This window comes from Peromyscus eremicus, chromosome 7 (genome assembly GCF_949786415.1).
Source record: "Peromyscus eremicus chromosome 7, PerEre_H2_v1, whole genome shotgun sequence".
NCBI lineage: Eukaryota > Metazoa > Chordata > Mammalia > Rodentia > Cricetidae > Peromyscus > Peromyscus eremicus.
The window spans coordinates 52275474-52281473 of record NC_081422.1 but is presented as its reverse complement, the minus strand read 5'-3'; the positions used below and the strand labels follow the sequence as shown (position 1 = coordinate 52281473).

The 6000-nt window shown below is 45.8% G+C and overlaps 1 protein-coding gene across 5 annotated transcripts in view; it reads left to right on the top strand.

The window, feature by feature from the left end:
- Arid3b (AT-rich interaction domain 3B) overlaps positions 1-6000 on the top strand; it is a 50017-nt gene that overhangs the window by 35006 nt on the left and 9011 nt on the right. The gene's annotated exons all lie outside the window — the stretch shown is intronic.

Here is a 6000-nt window from a genome sequence, read left to right as displayed (position 1 = left end):
CATTAGAGTGGAGATCCTCTCCTGCAGGGCCACCATGGCGGGCAGGCGACCCCCAGAGTTCTTTTCCATGGGTGTCTGCTTCCTTGCTGCAGCCCCACAGTTGCTTTTGTATGCCCCCTCTCAAGCAGACTCTGCTGGCATAGAGAAAGATCTAACATAGACCAGAGAGCAGCCAGAGACCCTTTCCCTTCTCCTGAAATCTGGGGAAGCAGCCATTGCTTGTGGACATGAACTTCCTAGACCAGATCTTAAGTCTCACAGTAGTCCTTCAAAAGAGAAGAGGCCTAATGAACCATTTCAAGGTCATATGGCAGCCTTAGTCCCTAATTCAGGCAGGCTCCTAAAAACAAGCCCCAACTTTCAGTAATAATTACAAGTACCCGTTTTTATTTTAATTTTTGACTCATTCATTCTTCTTTGGGTTTTTGAGACAGGGTTTCTCTGTGTAGCTTTGGAGCCTGTCCTGGATCTCACTCTGTAGCTCAGGCTGGCCTTGAACTCACAGAGATCCACCTGCCTCTGCCTCCCGAGTGCTGGGATCAAAGGTGTGTGCCATCATCGCCCGGCTGACTCATTCATTCTTAAGCCTTTAAAAGTGAAAGTCATCTAAACCACATTCTTTATTTCTGTCCTACTTTATGTCAGCTTGACACAAGCTAGCTAGAGTCATCAGAGAGGAGAGATCCTCAGTTGAGAAAATACCACCATAAGATGGGGCTATAGGCAAGCCCGTAGGGCATTTTTTTAAATTAGTGATTGATGGAAGAGGGCCCACCCCACTGTGGGTGAGGACTCCCCTGGGCTGGTGGTCCTGGGTTCTATAAGAAAATAGGCTGAGCAAGACAGTAAGCAGCCGTCCTCCAGGCCCGTGTGTCAGCTCCTGTCTCCAGGTTCCTGCCAGGTTTGAGTGCCTGCCTTGCTTCCCTCGGTGTTCTGTGGTTTAGGATATGTAAACCAAATAAACCCTTTCCTCTCCAAGTTGCTTTTGGTCATGGTGTTTCATCAGAGCAATAGAAACCCGAACCAAGACAGTTTCACAGATGAAATTGTGGCCTGAATCTGCCATCTCCCATGTACACTCACCCTGATATTGGCACAGTCCCCCAGCAGACTTCCCTCTGTCTTCATAGTAGCATCTCCTTTGGACAAGGGAAACGGCTTCCAGGTCCACTCAGTGCAAAGCAAACTGCCAAGAGACCAACCTGAGGATTCCAGTTGGTTCTCCTATTTGTCAGGAAAATCAAAAGCAAGGCAGGTTTTTGTGTGGTTTATCTGGATAATGTAAGAAAAGCACATTGTGTTTCTGAGGGAACTCAGGAGCCAGCCTGCTCTGGGAGCCATGCTAACACTCTTAACAGAGGGCTAGCCTTAAACCAGACAGACAGTGCCAGTCCTCCTGTGGACTCAGTACCAGGAACCTCCTCTGGAACCAGAGTGTCTGAGCAGTGAAGGGAAACTGAACCTTGGCTTTCTATGCACATAGCTGCAGTCTCTGATGTGAGGAGATAGTTGCCAGGGGTCTCTCTCTCTCCCTGTGGGTGAGCTGAGTGAAGTTCCTGGTGAAGTTACAGCTTTGACTTCAAACACTGCTCTGGCCTTTCTTACCTTCTCAGGTCTGTTTTCTTCCCTAAGCCATTCCCAGTCTAACACCTGAGGGTTCTGCAATCGTGTTGCCCTCATAGACCGCCAGTGGCCAGAGCCCAGCCTAGTAACTGCTTCAGATGAACGTGAAAATCCTTTCTGAGGAAACTGCTTGCAGAGGTGTTTTGATCTACAGTAGAGGCTGTCATGGCTTGTCTCCACAGCTCATTTTCAGTCAGAAAACAGGATAAGCCTGGAAGTGGTGGCACACACCTTTAATCCCAACAGAGGCAGGTGGATCTCTGTGAGTTCAAGGCCAGCCTGGTTTATAGAGCGGGTTCTAGGACAGCCAGGGCTACACAAAAAACCTGTCTCAAAAAACCAACAACACTGAGAGAGAGAGAGAGAGAGAGACAGAGACAGAGACAGAGACAGAGACAGAGACAGACAGAGACAGAGAGAGAGGAGAACGAACACTGGCACCTTCATCTTGCACACCTGGCTTGGCTCCAGATGAATGATGACCATTTCAAAAAGTAGGATGCATTATTTCTTTTGGAAGTTGTATTAGTGTTGAAATAATCCAGAAGAAAATAGTGCTGTTCAGACACGGTGATCTGAAATGTATCTGGCTCTCCACAGACCTTCTGAAGAACAGTGCATCTCCGGATGTTAACCCTGCTATGCTGGTTAAGTGCTCAGCTACAGATGAGCCATGTGTTCTATAACCCAGCCATCTTCTCTGTGCACTTACCCTCCCCACTCCTCCCACTGATGGAATAACAGTTGCTTTGCCTTGCCAACACCCCTACCTCTGCATCCATTCATCTCCTGCTAGTCTTTGTAACTGGGAGCCAGAGCAAAAAAGACCTTGCTCATTCTGAGCTTCTTCAATAATGACTGTGATCCAAATGATCCAGGCAGGACCTGAGAGGAGATAGCCTGTTCAGGCCCCTCACCATTAGGCATTCAAAGCTAGTGATGAGTCTCATTGAGTAAGTCTCATGTTGTCCAAGGCTGGCCTGTGTAGTAGAAAATGAACTCCTGCCTCCACCTCCCAAGTGCTGGGATTACAGCCATGTACCCCATCACTCCCAGAAAGAAACATTATTGTTTAATCTGCCTAATAAGCTGATTTAGCCACAATAATATTAGATCATGAAGGAAAAATAATCCCTGCTTTTGCACAGCTAACAGTCCTGGGAAGCTATTTGAACAGATATGAAACAATGAGAGCAATTTTCCTGAATTCGGAAGGGTGTCACAGAAATCATGAGAGGGAAAGAACCTGTGTGAACTGAAGTAGTTGGAAAGTTCTCCCAGGGCTGGAGAGATGACTCAGCGGTTAAGAGCACCAGCTACTCTTCCAGAGGGCCCAGGTTCAATTCCCATCACCAGCATGACAGCTCACAACTGTCTGTAACTCTCAGTTCCAGGGGATCAGACACCCTCATACAGACACATGCACAAGTAAACACTAATGCACATAAAAACAAGTCATTAAAAAGAAAATCTTAAGAAAGTTCTCCCTTGGGGCAGTGGATACTGAAGAACAGACAGCATGGAGACATAAGTGAAGATAAGTCCTGTCAGAACTGAGGAGGGGTAGTAGAGGCAAAAGTGGGCTTGGCTTGAGGGTAGTGTTGGGAAGGGTCGACTGACTAGAGCGAGAACAGTTAGTGGGAACTGCTGAAAACAGACCATCTTTATGGAGTAGTGGTGAATGTGGGTCATATGACCTAGTTGTGTGAGATAGGCTAAGCCTGAGGCTTTGTAGACTTAAATAAGCAAGTGAAGGGCTGGAGAGATGGCTCAGTGGTTAAGAGCTCTGGCTACTCTTCCAGAGGACCTGGGTTCACTTCTCAGCACCCACATAGCAGCTCACAACTGTCTGTAACTCCAGTTCCAGGGGATATGACACCCTCACACATGCAGGCAAAACACCAATGTACATAAAATACGCATAAATAAATCATTTTAAAAAATAAGCAAGTGAAATACCTAGTAAGAGTAGAAGATGATCTGGCCACAGCATGCAAATCATAGATGTGAATCCAGGCTGCTGCAGGTGAGCCAGTGACCTGACCCAGGTTGTGGCCCAGGCCAACAAGGAAAGGTACTTGTGAGAGGTACCTCAGAGGAAGAGGCAGTGGAGCCTCCCAACACCCTGTTGCTTACAATGCACTTCTTGTTTACTTAGGTAATATTATATCCTTCTGGGGTCTTTGATGTAGTTGAAGACTAAATAACTATAATTTTTCCTTAGTTATGATAAGAGATAAATTAGATATGAAACCTTAGACTCACAAATATAGGACAGATAAAATATTTTCTTTTATTTTGCCAAATACAAATAGACTAGATATTTCAACTATAATTCCTACTTGATTATGTACTATTCCATTATATGTAATTTTACTATGTTAAAATTAAAACTTTCATTTTTGATTAGACAAAAAAGGGGAAATGCTGTGGTATGTCTTTCTATATGCTATATGTGTCGATAAATAAAGCTACATTGGCCCATGGCAAGGCAGCTTAGAGGCAGATGGGAAATCCAAACAGATATACAGAGAGAAGAGAGAGGAGAGGGAGACACCAGCCACTGCCAAAAAACCAGGATGCCAGCAGACCAGTGATGCCACGGCCACGTGGCAACTTAAAGATTAATAAAAATGGGTTAAGTTATAAGAGCTAGCTAGCAAGAAGCCTGCCATAGGCCATACAATTGGTAATTAATATAAGCCTCTAAATGATTATTTTATAAAGGCTGCGGGGACCAGGCAGGACCGGAGAAACTTTCCAGCTACAGAAAGTGGGTGATGAGAATAGCCAGGACCGATCTAGAAGTTCCTGTCTTACTTGTAAGGACTGTGGTATTGCTGGGAGGAAAAAGGCAGAGAGAGAGAGTAAGGGAGCCAGGTTAAGGAGGTGAAGGTGAGGTTAGTGTGCACATCTCTGACTTGGAAGTAACCAGTCATTCGTGTGAAGATGCCTTGGAAGATTCTGGAGGATAGGCCTACACAAGAAGATGGTACCAGCCCTGACCTGCACAACTCTACCATCTCAGGCATTTTTGTCTTCATGGTAGGAATGGGTTCACTATGGAGAACAGCACAGAAAAACGGTGCTCCACCTGGAGCTGTGAGTCTTAGGGGTCGGTCAGGTATCTGGTATTTTCCGTATTAATTTGTGTTGGTTTCCTTTGTCTTGTTATTGATATATTTAGAGACAGTGGTCAGTGGTCTATGTAGCAGACACTAGCCTTGAACTTGAGATTCTCTTGTCACAGGCTTCTCAGTGCCTGGAGTTAGAGTCATATGTTATTTTCCTTGGGTTACTTATGCATTTCTGGTTGTGAGCCTAGCCTTAAACGGCTGAGCCATCTCTCCAGCCCTTACCTATGCATTTTTAAACCTAACTTCATGACCTTTTGCCAAAGGGGTCAGAAAACAGCTGGTCAACACAAAGGTCTTGAGGCTCAATAGCCTCCCCATTCACATGAAGAGCTCTGATCCTACCAGGGTAATCCCCCATAGCTGTGTTCACACCGCTTTCTCTTCAGAAGTGGGGACCTGGGAGAGGCATTCCTGAGGAGGATACACAAGATGTCCTCTGACTTCCACATACACAAGTATAGATTTTTTTAAATTTTATTTATTTATTTTGAGACAGTCTTACCATGTAACCCACAATGGACTATAACTCTCTGTGTAGACCATGCTGGCCTTGAACCCACAGGTCACAGAGATCTAGCCCCTTTTCTCTCCTAGGTGCTAGGATTACAGACATGTGCCATCATGCCCATGTATTTTATGTATGTGGGTGTTGTACCGTATGTGTCTGTGTACCATATACATTCAGTTCTCACAGAGGCCAAAAGAGGGCATCGAATCCTCTGGGATTAGAATTATAGATGGTTGTGAGCCTCCAGAGTGGATGTTGAGAATCAAACTCAGGGCCTCTGGAAGAACAGCCAGTGCTCTTAACTGCTAAGCCACTTTTTCAGCCCCTACATAAGATATTTTTAGGAGTGGGGGAGCCTTCATTCCATTCTCCTGTTTGGATTATCCTATGAAACAGCCGATGAGCTGGATGTGTTGTCACCGCCCAAAAGGCCAGCACTTTGGAGACTGAAGCAGGAGGGTATTACATTGAAGCCAGCCTGCTCAACTTAGCTGAACCCTGCCTCCAAAAAAAATTATTTTTGGTGAAGCTAATGTTCAGCTAAGGGATAAAGTAGCAGCACTGGAAAGGAGCAGCCTCTGTTCGGGCTGGCTTGCCACTATGAGGCAACTCAGTAAGATGGGGGCAGGGGTAAGTAAGAAGGGGTAGGGCAGGAACAGCAGCCCGTGTACAGTAAGAGGAGTTTACCATCAAAAGGCAACAAGTCTCATTCACTGCCCCGGATGCTGACCC